This window comes from Capricornis sumatraensis, chromosome 3 (assembly GCF_032405125.1).
Source record: "Capricornis sumatraensis isolate serow.1 chromosome 3, serow.2, whole genome shotgun sequence".
Lineage (NCBI taxonomy): Eukaryota > Metazoa > Chordata > Mammalia > Artiodactyla > Bovidae > Capricornis > Capricornis sumatraensis.
Window position 1 is genome coordinate 160,519,764 of NC_091071.1, and position 22,283 is coordinate 160,542,046.

The following is a 22,283-nucleotide window of genomic DNA, read 5'->3' on the forward strand; positions in this document are numbered from 1 at the left end:
TCTTGGAGCTACATGAAGAATTTTGTCTTCATCCAAACAGTGGTGGGAAGCCACGACTGTACATTTATATGACTCCACCATGCCAACGAGACCAGGTGCTTATAAATCATTTATTAAACTGACCTAGGAGGAGCAAAATCCTTTTTTTAATCATCTGACTTTTGGATAGACTCTTTTTTGTCCATGCCATGCAGCTTGTGGGATCTTAGTTCCCTGACCAGAGACTGAACACAGGCCTTTGGCAGTGCAAGCACCGAGTCCTAACCATTGGACTGCCAAGATTGGAATTCCCAACCACTGGAATTCCCAAGACAAGTTCTTGACAAGAGATGACTTCTTCTCCACTGCTGGTGCTCTGAACTGCCGGAAAACAGACTGCAGTTTTAAGAATAATGCTGCCAACTCGTGGTGAGTGGGTGCGTGGAGGGGGAAGGATCACTTCCTCAGGATTCCTGTGAGCCCCTCACTCTGTCAAAAGCTGTCCAGCAGCTTTTGGCCACAACCTCAGCCAAGGAAGAGATACACACCTCCGCAGACCCCTAAAATCCCATGGTGCTATCTGGGTAAAAGTAGCCTGTTCCCCCTTGTTGATAATCCCAGACTGACTATTGAGAACAATTAAAAAATACATTTTTATTTTGTATTGGAGCATAACTGAAACAAGCAATGTGATAGTTTCAGGTGAACAGTAAAGGGACTGAGGCACACACATACATGTATCCATTCTCCCCCAAACTCCCCTCCCATCCAGGCTGCCACGTAACATTGAGCAGGGTTCCCTGTGCTACACAGTAGGACCTTGTTGGTAATCCGTTTTAAATAGAGCAGTGTGTACACGTCTATCTCAAACTCCCTAACTATGTATGTATATATGTGTATGTATATACACATATTTAATGATTCTTTAAAAGATTATTCTCAGAACTTATGGTTGCCAGGGGGAAAGGATGAGGAGAAGGGATAGTTAGGGCTTCCTTAGGAGAAGGCAATGGCACCCCACTCCAGTACTCTTGCCTGGAAAATCCCATGGACGGAGGAGCCTGGTGGGCTGCAATACATGGGATCACTAGGAGTCAGACACGACTGAGCGACTTCACTTTCTCTTTTCCCTTTCATGCATTGGAGAGGGAAATGGCAACCTACTCTAGTGTTCTTGCCTGGAGAATCCCAGGGACGGGGGAGCCTAGTGGGCTGCCGTCTAGGGGGTCGCACAGAGTCAGACACGACTGAAGCGACTTAGCAGCATGGGCTTCCTTGGTAGCTCAGCTGGTAAAGAATCCGCCTGCAATGCAGGAGACCCCAGTTCAATTCCTGGGTCAGGAAGTTCCTCTGGAGAAGGGATAGGCTACCCACTCCAGTATTCTTGCCTGGAGAATCTGCATGGACAGAGGAGCCTGGCTGGCTACAGTCCATGGGGTCACAAAGAGTTGAACACGACTGAGCAACTAAGCACAGCACAGCAGCACATGTGTATATATGTTATGTGTATACACATATTTAATAGTTCTTAAGAAAAAATACACACACACAGAGGACACACCCACACCCACACACACACACAGAAGGAGCTGAAGGACAGAGAGAACACTGCCTTATATTCATAGAATCTTCTTGCATTGAAAGCTTGCTTGAGATCTAACATTATTTTCTTTCCTTGGGGCAAAGCGCATGTTGAAAAAGAGTCTCCAAATTTGGGTACCAGTTTTAGGTAGAAAAACTGCAGGTTAAAGCCTAAAAGAAAATGTGAGTCGCTCAGTCATGTCTGACTCTTTGCAACCCCATTGACTATAGCCCACCAGGCTCCTCTGTCCATGGAATTCTCCAGGCAAGAATACTGGAGAAGGCTGATGCAATTAGATATGAAGGTCCTTTCAAGAGAAAGACACTCTTGTGTGCCTGATGCAATGAAAGGCCGAGCAGGACAGCACGGGTAAAGCACAGCAAGCTCTCTCTTGTTAGAAATAAGCTTTGTGGTTTTAGAATGCTGCTTGGCCCAGTTTCTCCACTGGTTTTGAGAAATGACAATCTTTGCTTATCCCGGGGGTGGCATATGAACTGTTGTTTAAATGTTATAATAATAAGATAAAGGGTAAGTGGGCGGAACAAAATGCAGATTGCTGAGTCAGTGATGATACACATTGTCATCGTATATTGAAATTTTTTGTCCTTTCACACTCCTCCCCCTCAGTTACAAGACATTAATCTTTATTGTCTTCAGATGCAGCAGGGGAAGCCTCAAAAGAGCTTTCATATGAAATGGGGAAATGGAAAGACTGATGAAGTCTCCTTGATTGATTCGTAGTGAAGGTGGTTTAGTCGCCAGGGGAGCACAGCTCAGGCACCCCGTCAGCTTCCACCAGGTCTGTAGTGTCTGGCAGCTCCGTGGGCACCAGCTCCTTGGCTGCACCCCGCGGTGGGCACAGGCTGCACATCTCCAGGGCCAAGGGCACCCTTGGGCTCCAGGGTCTCAGGTCCAGGCTGGAGGCAGTGAAGGGTATGCCTACCCATTTTCTGCAAGAGAGGGAAGAAGGGAGATTCATGGATGGAAGCAGGGACGAGGGTGCTCAGTTGCTCAGTCATGTCTGACTCTTGCGACCCCATGGACTCTAGCCCACCAGACTCTTCCGTCCATGGGATTTCTCAGGCAAGAATACTGGAGTGGGTTGCCATTTACTTTTCCAGAGGATTTTCCTGACCCAGGGATCGAATCTGTGTCTTTTGCATTGCAGGCGGATACTTTACGGACTGAGCCACCAGGGAAACCCTCACTGGTGGGTTATTCTCTAACAAATTCCTTGAACAACTGTCGACTTTCTTCATAGTTACTTCTCAGCTTTTTCTATTTAATAAGTAGTAGAATAAAGAGGTCAGATGAATTCTCCTGCCACTGACCAACACTCAGCTGGCTACACTTCCACTTTCTTCATAATGGGGGTGTTCTGTTTTCCATAGCAAGGGGGATGGCTGGGGTTTGAAGCCAGGGTGCCCAGGGAGATCAGAGAGTGGGCTGGAAGTGAGAGCCTGGTTAAATATGTGTTTAGTTGCTTAGTCATGTCCAGCTCTTTGCAGCCCCATGGACTGTAGCTTGTCAGGCTCTTCTGTCCATGGGATTTTCCAGGCCAGAATAGTGGAGTGTGGGTTGCCATTCCCTTCTTTAAGGGATCTTCCCAATCTAGGGATGGAACCTGGGTCTTTTGCATTGCAAGGAGAGTCTTTATCATCTGAGACACGAGCAAAGCCCATTGGTTAAATATAGACTCTCCCTTGCCTTAAAGCATCACGACCAGACTGGCTCACTCACAGGGGAGACTGTCTGATAATTGTCTTTCAAAAGAAAGTTGTGGAATCATACGATGGGGAGCAGTGCAATTTTGTGACACTCTTTTTCTGCTAAATTCATGGGAAGATTCACTCTTGGTGAATACTATTGATATTTTTAATTTGCTCATTGGTACCTAAAGGGAATGGCTTGGGAATTGTTCCTATTTGGTTTATTGTTTATCAATAGCAATATACTCTGGGCTCATTTTCTAATTTGGAAATTCTTTAGGCCCTGAAACTTTCTTAGGGCACATAGAAAAAAAAGTGTGAGCAATATGTCCTGGAGGCTGTGCAAACACGTGGAGTTCCCTCTGTGTCTTGTTCCTCTCTGTTAGTTCCTGCATGATGAAAGTGTGTTTCTATTTCTGTATCTTCAGGTGAAAGCAATCTAAATGTCCATCAAGTGATGAATGCACAAAGAAAATGTGAAATATATGCATATATGCGCATTTTATATATCACAATGGAATACTACTCAGCCATAAAAAAGAATGAAATTTTGTCATTTTCGGCAACATGAATGGACCCAAGGAGTATTCAGTTCAGTTCAGTCGCTCAGCCGTGTCCGACTCTTTGCGACCCCATGAATCGCAGCACCCCAGGCCTCCCTGTCCATCACCAACTCCAGGAGTTCACTCAGACTCGCGCCCATCGAGTCAGTGCTGCCATCCAGCCATCTCATCCTCGGTCATCCCCTTCTCCTCCTGCCCCCAATCCCTCCCAGCATCAAAGTCTTTTCCAACGAGTCAACCCTTCGCATGAGGTGGCCAAAGTACTGGAGTTTCAGCTTTAGCATCATTCCTTCCAAAGAAATCCCAGGGTTGATCTCCTTCGGTTTAGTGAAATGAATCATACAGGAAAAGACAAATATTATTTGTTTTCACTTATATGTGGAATCTAAAAAATAAAGAAACTAATGTAGCAAAACAGAAATAGGCACAGAAATACAGAGAACAAACTAGTGTTACCAATAGGGAGTGGTGTGGAGTGAAGACTAAGATGAGAGAAGGGGATTAAGATATGCAGACTCCTATGAATAGAATAAACAGGGTACAAGGACGTATTGGGTTGGCTGAAAAGCTCATTCGGGTTTTTCCATAAGTGGCAACAGAAAGCCCGAACGAACTTTTTGGCCAATGAATATTTTGCACTGGGAACATAGCCAATATGTTATAATAACTTTACATGGAGTATGAGCTTTCAAAATATTGACTCACCATGTTGTACATCTGAAACTAGTATAATATTGCAAGTCGACTCTATTTCAGTTGAAAAAGAAAACATACCTTGGCTCACCTTTTGGAGGTTAATTGGTTTAGCATCCATGTTTGCACAAGTTTTGATATTGTATGAAATAACCACTTGGCTTCAAACAGGACACATGGGTTCTCTTACAATTCTGGAAACGAGAGATCTGAAATCAGCTTCCCTGGGTGCCCATCAAGGTGTGGGCAGGAGAGGGTTTTCCAGAAGTATCTGGGGGGAGGATGCACATCCCTGTCTTTGCTATTGACGGTTTCTGGAGGCCTCGTGGATTCCTTGACTTGTAACCTCTTCTTTGAATCACTGTAGCCTCTCGCTTCCACTGTCACATCTCTTTTTTCTTCCTCTGCAGTCAAATCTCCCTCTGCCTCCCTTTTTCTAAGATTTGTGTGTGTGTGCGTGTGGACCATTTTTAAAAGTCTTTATTGAATTTGTCTCAGTAATGCTTCTGTTTTATGTTTTTAGGTTTTTCTGGCCGTGAGGCATGTGGGATCTTAGCTCTATGACCAGGGATCGAAACTGTGCCCCCTGCATTGGAAGGCAAAGTCCTAACCACTGGATTACCAGGAAAGTCCCATTCTCCCTTTTATAAGGACCCCTATGATTACAGACTGGTTCCAAATAGGAAAAGGAGTACGTCAAGGCTGTATATTGTCACCCTGTTTATTTAACTTCTATCCAGAGTACATCATGAGAAACGCTGAAGTGGAAGAAGCACAAGCTGGAATCAAGATTGCCGGGAGAAATATCAATAACCTCAGATATGCAGATGACACCACCCTTATAGCAGAAAGTGAAGAGGAACTAAAAAGCCTCTTGATGAAAGTGAAAGTGGAGAGTGAAAAAGTTGGCTTAAAGCTCAACATTTAGAAAACAAAGATCATGGCATCTGGTCCCATCACTTCATGGGATATAGATGGGGAAACAGTGGAAACAGTGTCAGACTTTTTTGGGGGGGGGCTCCCAAATCACTGCAGATGGTGACTGCAGCCATGAAATTAAAAGACGCTTACTCCTTGGAAGAAAAGTTATGACCAACCTAGATAGCATATTCAAAAGCAGAGACATTACTTTGCCAACAAAGGTCCATCTAGTCAAGGCTATGGTATTTCCAGTGGTCATGTATGGATGTGAGAGTTGGACTGTGAAGAAAGCTGAGCACCGAAGAATTGATGCTTTTGAACTGTGATGTTGGAGAAGACTCTGGAGAGTCCCTTGGACTGCAAGAAGATCCAACCAGTCCATTCTGAAGGAGATCAGCCCTGGGATTTCTTTGGAAGGAATGATGCTAAGGCTGAAACTCCAATACTTTGGCCACCTCATGCGAAGAGTTGATTCATTGGAAAAGACTCTGATGCTGGGAGGGATTGGGGGCAGGAGGAAAACGGGACGACAGAGGATGAGATGGCTAGATGGCATCACGGACTCGATGGACGTGAGTCTGAGTGAACTCCGGGAGTTGGTGATGGACAGGGAGGCCTGGCGTGCTGTGATTCATGGAGTTGCAAAGAGTCGGACACCACTGAGCGACTGAACTGAACTGAACTGAACTGATAATTACATGTAGGGCCTGGCCTGATTTCTGGGATAAATTTCCCATCTCAAAACCTTTAATCAAATCTGCAAAGTTCATTTTGCCATGAAAAGTTATAGGTTCTAGGCATTAGGACCTGAACATCTTCAGGGCCATTATTCCACCAACCACAACACCTTTTCCAACTGGATGACTCTGAGGATCTTGTTTATTACAGGGGAAACCTTGAAAGATCTGAAAGTATTTGCAAAATATAAAGCTGACAAGGCTACCCCAAAAGCAAATGTGTTAGCTTTAAGAAGTGTTACTTGGCCAAAGAAAATTCTTTAGGAATTCAAACTGCTAGCAAACAAAATGTTTATTTGCTGAGAAATACATTTTACTTGAGTAGCAGCTCTGATTACAATTCACAATTTGTGTATCACTATTGTTGGCACTGTCATGATGACTTCTGATAATTTCACCCTGCCTTGTCAGACAGGTGTTTTCCTTAGAGTTTCCTCATTTCTGGAACTTCTTTTTCAAACTGATCATGAGTCTATGGAACTTTGGGCTGTGTCAAAAAACACAAGACCTTGTTTTGCTCACAATAACTTGTGGAGGGAGCATGCATCAAATGAAGAGAAAGGCTGTTGAATTTTGGAGGAGTGTTAATTTCCTCCACATCTGAAACAGTCCTAGAGAATGTGCTGGAATGCTTGAGGAAGGTGGACACATCCTGCCTGACACAGCTAAAGCTCCTGCATGTCCCAATGAAGATAGAAGGTCCAATGTGCCACAGTGAAAACCCAGCACAGCCAAATAAATAAACAAATATTAAAAAACAAAATTTAAGAAATAGGTGAATGTAGTTATTCCAGGACTGATATGAATGGCAGTAGGTAGGGGTGTACTCCAACCAGGTGACTAATTCAGGGCTGGTCACTTGCCTTCTTTAACCCTGGGCTCCTCACTATTTGTTCTTTTCCAGTCATTCAGTCATTCAGTCATGTCCAGCTCTTTGTGATCCCATGGACTGCGTCTCGCCAGGCTTCCCTGTCCTTCACTATCTCCCTGAGTTTGCTCAAACTCTGGGGCTTCCCTGGTGGCACTAGTGGTAAAGAACCAGCCTGTCAATGCAGGAGATGTAAGAGACACACTTTCTATCCCTGGGTCAGGAAGATCTCCTGGAGAAGGAAATGACAACCCCCTCCAGTATTCTTGCCTGGAGAATGCTATGGATAGAGGAGCCTGGTGGGCCACAATCCATGGGGTCACGAAGAGTCAGGCATGACTGAAGGACTTAGCATGCATGCATGCCCATTGAGTCAATGATGCCATCCAACCGTCTCATCCTCTGTCACCCCCTTCTCCTCCTGCCTTCAATCTTTCCCAGCATCAGGGTCTTTTCCAATGAGTTGGCTCTTCACATCAGGTGGCCAAAGTAGTGGAGCCTCAGCTTCAGCATCAGGACTCTCAAGAGTCCTCTCTAGCACCACAATTCAAAAGCATCAATTCTTTGGCACTCAGACTTTTGTGGTCCAACTCTCACATTCATACATGACCACTTGAAAAACCACTACAAGCAAAGGGTTTTGCTAGGCTGTCTGTAGGTCTCCTTCGTCTTTCCCCATGCTGGAATTCTTTTAAGTCTATTCTTAAATGTTTCACCTCTGTGTGAGGTCTTCTGGGTCATTATGGAGGTTCTCCTCTTGGGACTCAGCTCCTTGAGATCCTCAAAGCAATGAGGATCACACTTAAAGCACAAAGCAAACCCAGAAACTCAGAACACAAACCAAAGAAAAGGGAAGAGAGGGTTTGAAAGCTGTAGGAAGTCATATTTATTCGCTTTGTAGCCTGTGTGATGTGGAGAAGGAAATGGCAACCCACTCCAGTGCTCTTGCCTGGAAAATCCCATGAACGGAGGAAGGCTACAGTTCACAGGGTCGCGAAGAGTAGGACACGACTGGTGACTTCACTTTCACTTTTCACTTTCATGCATTGGAGGAGGAAATGGCAACCCGCTCCAGTGTTCTTGCCTGGAGAATCCCAGGGACGGGGGAGCCTGGTGGGCTGCTGTCTATGGGGTCGCACAGAGTCGGACACGACTGAAGCGACTTAGCAACTTAGCAGCAGCCGCCGCCTGTGTGATGAAAAGGGATGATTATAACATACTGTATGAATGAAATTCGTACTTATCAGTGGCCGGTCCAGCCTTGTAAACCATACAGCTTACACTATTGGCAAAACATTCAACTCTTGTTCAGTAACCACAGGCCATAAGGCATGCATACATGATGTAAGCCAGTGATTGCTTTGTTCTTTAGGTTCTAACTCAAACATTCTGGGGTTCTCTAAGGTCTGCTATCTCCCCCAGGGTTTCTGACAGTATCAGGGATCTGTGTCCAGCTAAAGTGTCACCTTTCTATCCTTCCCCTACTTTATCATTATAAATCATCACCAGGGTTCTGTTGATTTATTTACATTGAAACTTTTTTAAAAAAAGTTTTAGATTCATAGCAAAACTGAGAGGAAGGAGCAGAAATTTCACATGTACTGCCTCTCCAGCCTCACTCAGGTGTCCCCACCATCAACATCCTGCAGCAAATGGCACATTTGTGACAAGTGACAAACCTGCATTGACATATCACGTAATCCCTCAAGTCCATAGTTTACACTAGGGTTTGTTCTATGGGTTTGGACAAATGTATAATGAAATTAATCCATTATTACGGCATCATATTTTCACTACCCTGAAAACTCTCTGGGCCCTGTCTTTTCATCCCTCTTCCTTCCCTACCCCCAACTCCTGACAACCACTAATCTCTTTACTGCCTTCATAGTATTGCTTTTTCCAAATGTCATATCATTAGAACCATACATTTATGACCTTTTCCTATTGGCATCTTTCACTTAGGAATATACATTTAAATTTCCTCCATGTTTTTCCCATGGTTTTGACGACTCATTTCTTTTTCACACTGAATGATATTCATCACATTTACCTGCTTCCAAGTTTTGCAATTATGAATAAAGCGTCTATAAATGTCCACGTGCAGGTGTTTGTGTGAACATGAGTTTTCATCTCCTTTGGATAAATACCAAGGAGTACAACTCCTGGATTGTACGGTAGGAGTATGTTTTGTTTTGTAAGAAACTGCCAAACTGTCTTCCAAAGTGGCTGTAAGTTTTCCCATTCCCCCCAGCTAGTATCTCATTGTTATTTTAATTTGCATTTCTCTGATGACCTACTATGTGGAGCATCTTTTCATATGCTTATTTGCCATCTGTACATCTTCTTTGGTGGGGTATCTGTCAATGTCTTTTGTCCATTAAAATTTGTTTTTTTCTAAATGTATTTAAAAATTTTTTGTATATTTCAGATAACAATTCTTTATCACAAATCTTCTTGCAAATATTTTCTCCCAGTCTGGGGCCTCCTTTCTCATTCTCTTGCCCTTGTCTTTTGCAGAGAAGAAGTTTTAAGTTTTAAAGCCCAATTTATCAAAATTTGATGGATTATAAAAAGAGTTGCCATGCACAAGATTTTCTCCAGTGTTACCTTCTAGGAGTTTTATGATTTTATGTTCATTCCTATTGATTTTTAATGCAAAGCAGTTTAACTTTCTCTTTTGTATCTTTGTTTCTGCTTGTGATGAATTTACCCACTGATCATGCCTGGAAAATCCCATGGATGGGGGAGCCTAGTGGGCTGCAGTCCGTGGGGTTGCTAAGAGTTGGACACGGCTGAGCAATTTCACTTTCACTTTTCACTTTCATGCATTGGAGAAGGAAATGGCATCCCACTCTAGGGTTCCTGCCTGGAGAATCCCAGAGACGGGGGAGCCTGGTGGGCTGCGGTCTATGGGGTCGCACAGAGTCGGACACATCTGAAGTGACTTAGCAGCAGCAGCATGACATTTTGCTCACAAAAAGAGTTCCCTTTCCGAGAGTATTTCTAGCAACAGCGATTAAAATTATGGCATATTTATTCTCTGCATGAGTAATAGTATTCATGGGTGAGAGGGTTAAGTGTTGCCCAAGGTGAGAGAATTTTGAGCTCAAACTAGAATGTAATCTTGCTTGGAAAGCATCACTTATTTTCTAAGCAAATAATACAAAAATAAATATAAATTTATTATATAGTGATTAAACAGTTCCTTTTCAATAACAGATAATTATCATCTCTGAGCTTCCCTGGTGGCTCAGATGGTGAAGGATCTTCCTGCAATGTGGAAGATCCAGGTTCAGTCCCCGGGTGCGAAGATCTCCTGGAGAAGGGAATGGCAACCCATGTCAGTACTCTTGCTTGGAGAATTCCATGGACAGAGGAGCCTGGAGGCTACAGGCCATGGGGTTGCATAGAGTTGGACACGACTGAGCAACTAACATTTATTTACTTACTTATCATCTCTGAATTTCTCAGGTGGCACTAGTGGTAAAGAATCCACCTGCCAAGGCAGGAGATGCAAGAGACATGGGTTGGATCCCTGGATCAGGAAGATCCCCTGGAGTAGGAAATGGCAACCCACTCCAGTATTCTTGCCTGGGAAATCCCACGGACGGAGGAACCTGACAGGCTGTGGTCCATGCTAAGGTCACAACTGAGCATGAACACAGTTAGTTTAATTGCTCAGTTGTGTCTCTTTGGGACTCCGTGGACTACAGCACACCACGCTTCCCTGTCCATCACCATCCCCCAGAGCTTGCTCAAACTCATGTCCATCGAGCTGGTGATGCCATCCAGCCCTCTCATCCTCTGTCATCACCTGTTCCTCCTGTCTTCAATCTTTCCCAGCATCAGGGTCTTTTCCAATGAGTCAGTTCTTTGCATCAGGTGGCCAAAGTATTGGAGCTTCAGCTTCAGCATCAGATTGAGCATGCACGCACATTATTCAGATTCAGATGGAGCAAGCACATACATCATCTCTAATATCTCCTTTGGCCTTCTTCTTGTGGTTATAAATCCCTTTCCTTTTAATGTAATCATGAGTAAATTGACCCTTTCTCCATATCTGAACACTTAATTTTTTTTTTCCCAAAGTGAGATGAACAGAGAGAGTGAGGGGTAGGTGACAGAACAACAGCTTTAGAGTTAGAAGACCTGGGTGGCAGTCATGGTTTGTCACTTATTAGATAACTCACCCTGGAAAATTACTCAGTTGATCTGGACCCTCCATTTCTTTATCTGAAACACGAGTGGCTCTACTAGATGACTCTCAAGTTTCTACAAAAATATCACTGAACTCTAAGTAGGTCACTCTTTATAGCAGATTTTTCCACATCTATGTTGACCCTAGAAAGTCCAAATCTAGGTAAACCCGTTTAAAAGAAAGACCAAGAATACGAGAGGAAATGAGTCTACTATTTTCCACTTCTTAATTATTAAGATCAAAATTCTGGTAAAATCTTTCAGAATTTCCATTAATCATGAAAAGGGCACTGGGCCTCTCTGCTGTCTCTGTCATTAATTGAAAATCTTTCATTTCTCTTCCACCTGGAATTATAGGAGTTTTCTATGTTCTTAACCTTCTTGCTGGTTTGGTTATCATAGAGTCGCCCATCAACCCTGATTTCCAAGAAATACTGTCTTCAGATTTTATTCCTGGCATGCTGGTGTTTCACCTGCTTGGATAGAAACTGGAGAAAAATTCTCTCCCACATCTTGAAAACTCTTGTGAAAAATGATACTAACCACAAAGGCCTTCCTTGAAATGAAAAGAAAACTATTGACATTTTAATGTTTTGGTTCAGCTTTTTCTTCCTGCATTGGTGCTGACAGGTACAATCCCGAGACACATGATTCATTTTCTTGTTGCTGTTCTTTGCTTTACCTCACTTCAAACAATTCATTTGTTTAAGAAGGAAAAAAAAAATGCCTCTATCAGTTCATGGTTTCGGCCTAGAAGATGAGAGTTTTTTTTTTCCGGGAGAATGTCTAGGAAATTGCTTTATCAAGGGTAAGAATTCCAGGCGTACAGTTAGAAGGGGGCCTGCTTCTCTCATCTCAGAGTTTTAGTGACTTAACCAAAAAAGGAAGTGCTGATTTCTTCAAGCCCTGAGCAGGTAGGAAGGCAAGAAAGGGTTCTCTTTGCTCTCAGATGAGCCAAGCATTTGGAACTCTTCTTTTTTTTTAAAAAGCATTATTAAGATTTAATTCACATACCATCTAAGGGTACAATATAAAATTCAACGTTTCAAAAATATATTTGGATGTGAGAATCGGACCATAAAGAAGGGTGAGCACTGAAGAAATGATGCTTTCGAACTGTGGTGTTGGATAAGACTTTTGAGAGTCCCTTGGACTGCAAAGAGATCAAACCAGTCAATCCTAAAGGAAATCAACCCCAAATACTTATTGGAAGGACTGATGCTGAAGTTGAAGCTCTAATACTTTGGCCACCTGATGTGAAGAGCTGACTTATTGGAAAAGACCCTGATGCTGGGAAAGACTGAAGGCAAAAGGAGGAGGGGATGACAGAGGATGAGACATTTAGATAGCATCACCAACTGAACGGACATGAGTTTGAGCAAACTCCAAAAGACAGTGAAGGACAGGGAAACCTAGCATGCTACAGTCCATGGGGTTGAAAGAGCTGGACATGACTTAGCAACTGAGTGACAACAATAGCAAAGATATATTCACAGCACAGTGTGACCATCATTAAAATCTCAGTTTAGAATATCTTTATCTCTCCACCAAAGAAACCCACAGCCTTTGGCAGTCACTCTTTCTTTTCCTCCATTTCTATCTCCTGGCAACCATCCATTTGCTTTCTATCTCAAAGGATTTGCCACCTTTGGATATGGCATATAAATCGACTCATACATGGTATAGTCTTCCGCGTCTGGCTGCTTTCACTCAGTGTAAAGTTTTTGAGGTTCATCCCTGTTGTAGGATGTCTCAGTACTTTGCTGTATCATTTTTTGCTGTTAAATATACCATTGTATGGATACATCCCGTTTTATTTTTGGTGATTGACTCCATGAAAAGGGGAAGAGAAAGCTGGCAAGATTTCACACCGAGGACAGTGTGGGCTGGTAGACAGGAAACAGTGTATAGCTACCTCTTTGAAAGAACTGGGGTTTCCATACAGTATACATTTCCTAAAGCAGAAATGATGCTTCTTCCGTGTGTCATGTCATGCTCTGTGTCCATCTGGCCCTCCTCCGCACTCCAGGCTGAGACTCCTGGACCCCCACCTACTGGCACAGTATTGCTCCACTTTAAGGTCCTATTTTCAATCTTGGGGCTGGAGAATTAATTTAAGAAACATTGCCTCCTTATTTCCCAAGAAGCATTTTGATTTTCCGAAAGCTAACAAGAGATGACCTGTTAAAAAACAAAAAAGGCATCCTGAGATCAAATATATTGGAAATGCCTTACCTTCCCTTTCTGAAGATTTGAAATGAAGCTGAGTATATGACTATCTCTGCAGTAACAGCAGTAAAGTATTTGATTAACTTTGCTTAGCCCAGGGCCACGGACAAGATTACCTATCACCATCTCCAAGGACAATGCGGTCCACAGAAATGTGCGGAGGAGGTGTCCTTCAGGGACCACTGGGACCACTGGCCCAGCCTGACCATGAGCCACAGCTGTGATCATGGAGCTTCTGCCCTGATTGCCGGGACTCTGCTTCCCCGATGGCTTGGCAGGTAAAGAATTCACCTGCAATGCAGGAGACACGGGAGACGCAGGTTTGATCCCTGGGTCAAGAGGCTCCCTGGAGGAGGAAAATGGCAACCCAGTCCAGTATTCTTGCCTGAAAAATCCCATGGACAGAGGAGCTTGGCATGCTAACGTCCATGGGGTCACAGAGAGTTGGAAATGACTGAGTGACTGATGCGTGCAAGCCATATCTCAGGACTCAGGCCACCACCTCTGTCTTATTATTCATGTTTTTCTGCTCTTATCAGTTCACCCAGGGACCCCAACACTGCCCTGAAAACTCAGCCCAGGGGCTGGGGTTCTGTTAGCTCCTGATCAGTTTCCCTGTTGTTCTTTGCATCCTTACTGGGTAAGTCCCTTCATGGATAGCTTGGGATACTCCAGTTTCTTTCATTCTTTGCATCCCGACAACACCTTCTTCTGCCTGGATGATCTATAATTTGCGTAGACCCCAATTTCTGTCCCTCCCTGGGTCCTGGCCCCAGTCACCCAGGCCCCTGTCACACAGTAGCTTAGGTTTCCCAAGGCACCATGTTGGCCATATGGCAGTGCCCCTTTGGAGTAGCACCCACAAGGTAGACGCAAGAGGTCTTTTTCTGAAGTTGCAGCAGGATAGCATCAGTGTGCTCATCCTAACTTGGGGTTTGATTCTGCACCATGTCTTTGCTGAAGGGCCATGAGCTTTAGAGTCTGGCAGACTCAGGTTTTGTTCTTGGCTCTGGCACTTATGGTCATGGGACCTTGTGCAGGATACGAATTTCTCTGCATTCCAGTTTTCCCATCTGTAAATGAGAGGTTCATATACTGACCTCACATCATTGTTGTAAGTACTGGTTTTGAATTGATCTAGAAATCATCATTGTTAACAAGAACCCCATGATTCTGGCATAAGTACTTCCCAAATATCATTTCGAGGGAGACTAGAATAAATAATATATGAAATCTCCTAGCAGAGAATTTACATATGTTGTGAGTTAATATTTGGAAGTCACTAAGAATAAGACCCAGTACATAAGGTGTCTAAGTGCTGTGTAAGTGATAAAAGAAGAAATTTCTCTTTCTTTTTTCTTCTATATAGTAAGGACCTTGAGTCATTGGCTTAGGGAAGAAATTGGAAAATCACCTATATGGCAAGGCTCATCATACCAGGATTTGGGGTGATGGCTCACTTTAGTCAGATTCCACCGTGGTAACACTGGACCACAGAGGGCAACCAGAACCCCAAATAGCATGGAGGAGCTGGAACTGTGCTGGCTGGGAGGTGAAATTCAAATATACTTTAAAAAGATTTTTCTTTAGCTAGAGTGTAGTTGCTTTACAATGTTGTGTTAGTCTCTACAGCAAAATGAATCAGTTATACGTGTACATATATTCCACCTTTTTTGGATTTCTTTCTCATTTAGGTCACCACAGAGCATTAAATGGAGTTCCCTGGGGTATACAATTGCTGTTGTTCAGTTGCTAAGTCAAGTCCAACTCTTTGCGACCCTAAGGAATGCAGCACATCAGGCTTCCTTGTCCTTCACTATATCCTGGAGCTTGCTCAAACTCATGTCCATCGAGTCAGGGATGCCATCCAAAAATCTCATTCGCTGTCAACCCCTTCTTCTTCTGTCCTCAATCTTTCCCAACATCAGGGTCTTTTTCAATGAGTCAGATATTTGCATCAGGTGGCCAAATTGTTGGAGCTTCAGCTTCAGCATTAGTCCTTCCAATGAATATTCAGGATTGACTTCCTTTAGGATTGACTGGTTTGATCTCTTTGCTGTTCTAGGGATTCTCAAGAGTCTTCTCCAGCACCACAATTCAAAAGCATAGTAGGTCTCATTAGTTACCTATTTTATACAGAGTGAAGTAAGTCAGAAAGAGAAAAGCAAGTGTCGTATATTAATGGATACAAGTGGAATCTGAAAAAAATGATATAGATGATCTTGTTTACAAAGCAGAAATAGAGCCACAGACCTAGAGACCAAAGGTGTGGCTGCCAAGGGAGAAGGCAGGGTTGAGATGAATTGGGAGATTGGAACTGGCATATATATATATATATATATATATATATATATATATATATATACACACACACCACTGATCCTATTTATAAATGTACTTTTACAGAAATAATCTTGCCCAAATGAAAGAAAAACTATGTAACCATCAAGCATATTCAGTTCAGTTGATTTCAGTTCAGTTGCTCAGTTGTGTCCGACTTTTTGCGACCCCATGTATTGCAGAATGCCAGGCCTCCCTGTCCATCACCAACTCCCGGAGTCACCCAAACTCATGTCGATCAAGTCAGTGATGCCATCTGGGTATCTCATCCTCTGTTGTCTCCTTCTCCTCCTGCCCCCAATCCCTCCCAGCATCAGAGTCTTTTCCAATGAGTCAACACTTTGCATGAGGCGGCCAAAGTATTGGAGTTTCAGCTTTAGCATCATTCCTTCCAAAGAACACCCAGGACTGATCTCTTTCAGAATGGACTGGTTGGATCTCCTTGCAGTCCAAAGGACTCTCAAGAGTCTTCTCCAACACCACAGTTTAAAAGCATAAATTCTTCGCTGCTCAGCTTTCTTCACAGTCCAACTCTCACATCTATACATGACCACTGGAAAAACCATAGCCTTGACTAGATGGACCTTTGTTGCAAAGTAATGTCTCTGCTTTTGAATATGCTATCTAGGTTGGTCATGACTTTCCTTCCAAGGAGTAAGCGTCTTTTAATTTCATGGCTGCAATCACCATCTGCAGTGATTTTGGAGCCCCTCAAAATAAAGTCTGACACTGTTTCTACTGTTTCCCTATCTATTTGCTGTGAAGTGATGGGACCAGATGCCATGATATTCGTTTTCTGAATGTTGAGCTTTAAGCCAACTTTTTCACTCTCCTCTTTCACTTTCATCAAGAGGCTTTTTAGCTCCTCTTCACTTTCTGCCATAAGGGTGGTGTCGTCTGCATATCTGAGGTTATTGATATTTCTCCCAACAATCTTTATTCCAGCTTGTGCGTCTTCCAGCCTAGCGTTTCTCATGATGTACTCTGCATATAAGTTAAATAAGCAGGGTGACATTATACAGCTTATTACTGATTCCTAAACCATGTAGCAATTTCTTACACACTGCCCCTCATCTCAGATGCCATCTTGAAGGCCCCTGACTTTCTTACCCGGATACCCCCCTTACCCTCCTTTGTCCCCTCAAGTTCAAGCCCAGTATCACATCCCCTCCCCCTTCACCTACCTCTGTCCCCAACTTTACTTTCCCAGATCCCTCGGACACCAGGGAGAGAGAATCCCCAGCACTTAAGGACAAGTGTGTTCTGACTGTGTCTGCACTTTCCCGAACTTGGAATTCACGGTGGCTTCTAAAGAATAAAATGAGAAACTAGCCATCAATTTCTCCTTTTCGTCTCTCCTGGGGGAGTTGCAGCTGGGAGGCAGAGAGGTGTGGCCCAGTTGATTGGACCCTTTCAGTGGATCATTTCCTACTGGAAAGAAAATGAGGGTATCGAGGTGCTGAACAGAGAGTCTCTGTCTTGCCTGTGGAGGCCCCTGAACTACACAACCAGCAGAAACTGCTGTCAGCTTTCTGCAACAAAGCTGTCTTTGCAGATGTCATATTTCAGTGAGGGGTTGGGAGCCTTCTGCTGAGTCCAGAAATAGTTTCTACACCTTGATCCATGAAGCCAGTAGGCAAATCTTCAGTTGTGTTCCATTTAAATGTGTCAACAACTTTGGTCTTTATTTACTTTTTTCTTTCTTTCTATAGAAGCACAATTTCAGAGCAGGTGGTAGTTGCCTTATCTAAACTGTTTGTGTATTATTTGTCTTAGGCATCTAGCCGGGAAAACTACTTCCGTATAAGATACCCAATGGAGAAGGAAATGGGAACTCATTCCAGTATCCTTGCCTGGGAAATCCCATGGACAGTCGGAGCCTAGTGGGCTACTGTCCATGGGGTCGCAAGGGTCAGACACAACTTAGAGGCTGTACCAATGTACCCACACATTCTTGGTGTTATGGCTAAGAAAGCGTTGTACACAAAATTAGAAAAATAGTGATTCGAGTAAGAAACGAGCATGTGTGTATCTTGAAGTTGGTGGTGCAATTTGGTTTAAGAAAAAAACTTCTCCTGCCCCTGAAGCTAATTCGTTTTTCAGATTTTGTCAAACTCTTTGCTGTGTGGTTGGCTTATTTGTTGAGTTGAGTGAATAAATTCTGTAGTATTATCATTATAAAAACAGAACTAAACTTCCTAGATCTGTAATTTTAATTTGCAGTAGATAATTGAAAATAGAAAACTGATTTTTTCCTATTTAAAGGAGAACTGTCACATAAGAGAAGACTAATTGCCTCTCTAATTATAGGGTAAAAGAAGAACCAACAGGTAGAAAGAGATTTTACTCAATGTAAGAAGCAGCCACTCAGCAATGAAATGGGCTGTAAGTGAAGTGGTGAACTACTCATGGCTACAGATGTTCTCTGAGAGGGTTTGGGAAAGGTTAGGTCCTCCTTCCCACTCTGTGATACTGTGTTTCTAATATTGTTACTTTCATGCCAAGTAATCTTAGTGACCGGGGAAATTATTGTGCTCCTTCTGTATTCCTCTCTTACAAAGAATTACTGATGCACAATGACTTATGACAATTATTTATGTATAAGACCAATTCTTTGGCATAGTCAATAAAGCAGAAATAGATGTTTTTCTGGAACTTTTTCCATGATCCAGCGGATGTTGGTAATTTGATCTCTGGTTCCTCTGCCTTTTCTAAAACCAGCTTGAACATCTGGAAGTTCACGGTTCATGTATTGCTGAAGCCTGGCTTGGAGAATTTTGAGCATTACTTTTCTAGCATGTGAGATGAGTGCAATTGTGCGGTAGTTTGAGCATTCTTTGGCATTGCCTTTCTTTGGGATTGAAATGAAAACTGACCTTTTCCTGTCCTGTGGCCACTGCTGAGTTTTCCAAACTTGCTGGCATATTGAGTGCAGCACTTTCACAGCATCATCTTTCAGGATTTGAAATAGCTCAACTGGAATTCCATCACCTCTGCTAGCTTTGTTCTTTGGCCACTCATGCGAAGAGTTGATTCATTGGAAAAGACTGACGCTGGGAGGGATTGAGGGCAGGAGGAGAAGAGGACGACAGAGGATGAGATGGCTGGATGGCATCACTGACTCAATGGACGTGAGTCTGAGTGAACTCTGGGAGTTGGTGATGGACAGGGAGGCCTGGCGTGCCGCAATTCATGGGATCTCAAAGAGTCGAACACGACTGAGCGACTGAACTGAACTGAACTGAACTGAAGACCAATTCTTCTTGATATTACATTATTTTTGACATCAGAAAAGTGAAAATGCTTGGTAGAATTTTCCAGGGGCGGTGGGGGAGGGAGCGGGCATGAAGTCACAACACTGAAATTTTACTGTGGATTTGAACATTCTATCCTTTTCCTTCCAAACCAGTTTTACATTTCTAATTTGAAGCTCTGAATTGATAAAGATAGATGACAGGAATAAAGTAGGTCCACAATCTTTATGTTTCCCAGTAGGTCTGAGTTTTTCTTTTAGGGAATTAAAAACAAAAAACAAAAAACAAAAAAAACGGAAACAAAAACATAAAAAAAACACCACCACCAGGATAAACTGGGCTCTGGTCCCAGCCCCAGGAAACTACCTGCTCAGCCAGGCAGAATGGGGAAGTCTAGAGATAAAGGCCCCGGGAATAGCATATCAGATTTTCTAAGGAGGGGGAATTGCCTTTAGCAGGATTATCTAAATGAAGATAAGGGAAAGGAGGGTGGTGCCCAGGCTAGGAAATTACCAACTCGAATCATAGGAATCTGTAATTCTGCCCAAGGAAACCACTAAGAGCTCATTTTGTGCTGCGGAAAATCTTTCGGGGGTGTTGTCAGTCCTTTGCATGGTGGGCTCAGAGAAATGAATTTAAACAAATAAGCTCAGATATTTTTTTTTCCCCAGAGAAAATGTTTAAAAATTGCAGAAATGCTCCAAGGCAGTGACTCTTCAACTCTTTGGAGTTGAAAGTGAAAGCGCTAGTTGCTCAGTCATGTCTGACTCTCTGCGACCCCATGGACTGTAGCCTCTGTTCATGGAATTCTCTAAGCTAAGAATACTGGAGTGGTTTGCCATTCCATGAGAGAGCCCTTAAAGTCTCTGGAGGAAGCTGTGGCCTGTCTCCTCAGAAACATGCACCTATGTCCATAAACTCAACATTTTTTTTTAAGACAATTTTTTTGAGCAGTTTTAAGTTCACAGCCAAATTGAGAGGAAGGTAGAGAGATTTTCCATATAGTCCCTGCCCTTACAAATACAACAAAATGGTGCTTTTGCTATAACTGAAGAACCCATATGGACATGTCATTATCACTCCAAGTTCATAGTTTATGCTAGGATCCACTCTTGATGTTTTACATTCTATGGGCTTTGATAAATGTATAATGACATGTATCCATCATGACAGTATCACACAGAGGATTTTTCACTGCCCCTAAAATCCTCTGTGCTTCACCTGTTCGTCTCTCCCAACACCAAAAACCCTTGTCAACCACTGTCTTTTTTTTTTTTTTTTTTTTACTGTTGCCATAGTTTACCTTTTCCAGAGTGTCATATACTTGGAATTATATAGTATTTAGCCTTTTCATATTGGCTTCATTCACTTAGCAATACATTTGTTCTTCCAGGTCTTTTCTGTGGCTTGATAGTTCATTTCTTTTTAGCACTATCACAGTTGAGCTTATATATCCTTGGGTTCAGCATCTGTGAACTCAGCTAACTGGTGGATGGAAAATATTCAGAAAAAATTTCCAGAAATTTCCAAAAAGTAAAATTTGAATTTGCTGCAAATCAGCAACTATTTACAGAGCCACTTACATTGCATTAGGCATTATAAATAATCTAGCGATGATTTAAATGTATGAGAGGATGTATGTAGATTATAAACAAATAGTGCAGTGATTTAAACGCAGGAGTTATCTAAGAACTTTGGTATTCGTGATGGGCCCCGGAATTAATCCTCCATGGATACTGAGATAAGAATGTATTCCATTGTCTGGATATTGCTGTTGTCATTGTTCGTTTGCTCAGCTGTGCCCTACTCTTTGTGACCCCATGGACGGCAGCACACTAGACTTCCCTGTCCTTCACCATCTCCCGGAGTTTACTCAAACTCATATCCACAGAGTCAGTGATGCCATCAGTCCATCTTGTCCTCTGCCGTCCCCTTCTCCTCCTGCCTTCAGTCTTTCCCAGCATCAGGGTCTTTTCTAATGAGCCAGCTCTTCGCATCAGGTGGCCAAAGTATTGGATCTTCAGTTTAAGCATTAGTCCTCCCAATGAATATTCAGGGTTGGTTTCCTTTAGGATTGGCTAGCTTGATCTCCTTGCAGTCCAAGGGACTCTCAAGAGTCTTCTCCAACACCACCATGACAGACTGGGAAATGTTAAAAGGAAACAGAAGCAAGTTTGTTAAGGGGGAAAAGAAAGCAGAAAGTTGAAGAGGCTCAGATTTCACGATAAGGTAGATCAGTATTGAAATTCTCATTCTACTGCAGAGTTCTAGCCGTGCAGACTTGGGCAAGGGTGACTTGCACACTTGACAGTAGGCGTGCAGTGAGAATCCTCATCTTTCTCCTTTTATGGTCAATATGGAAGAGGCAGGTGATGGAGAAGCCGCGTGAACTGTATGTCTGGACTGATCTGGGTTCAAATCCCAGCTCTGATGTTATTAGTTGGGTGACAAGGAACAAGTTACTTAATTCCCTAAATCTCTTGTCTCTAAGAGAGGTATAGAAATATTGTACCCCTAAAATGATGCTTATGTAAATAAACTGTTTTCTAGAGAACATTCAACAATTAATAGTCATTATTATGATGAAGGAGGCTAATTTAGTATTAATGGAAGGTACATCTTGAGAGGAAATGGAAGATTTACAAAGAACCTAATGCCAAATTATAAAAATTAAAGAGATATTAATTTGAATTGTTTCCTTACTCTAAAATTTCAGACTCAGGGTTGCTTCTTCCAAATCTCTTTACTTCACTCTATTTCTGTAACCCTTCTATACTCATTCATTTTTTTTTTTTCTCATTTATGACTTCTCTTAAGATCTAGCTCCTACGAAGAGATCTTTCCTAGTTTTTTCAAAAATGGCCCCATAGGGAAGGTAAACTGGTCCACATCTTATTTTCCTTTCCTTGGGAACCAACCAAACAGAACAACAGACAACAAGTTTCTCCATATTATTATCCTACAGTGACAGTGACAGTGAAGTCGCTCAGTCATGTCCGACTCTTTGTGACCCCATGGACTGTAGCCTACCAGGCTCCTCTGTCCATGGGATTTTCCAGGCAATAGTACTGGAGTGGATTGCCATTTCCTTCTCCAGAGGATCTTGCCAACCCAGGGATCGAACCCGGGTCTCCCGCATTGTAGACAGACGCCTTACCGTCTGAGCCACCAGGGAAGTCTATCTTTATCATAATATTCTTAAAAAGATTTT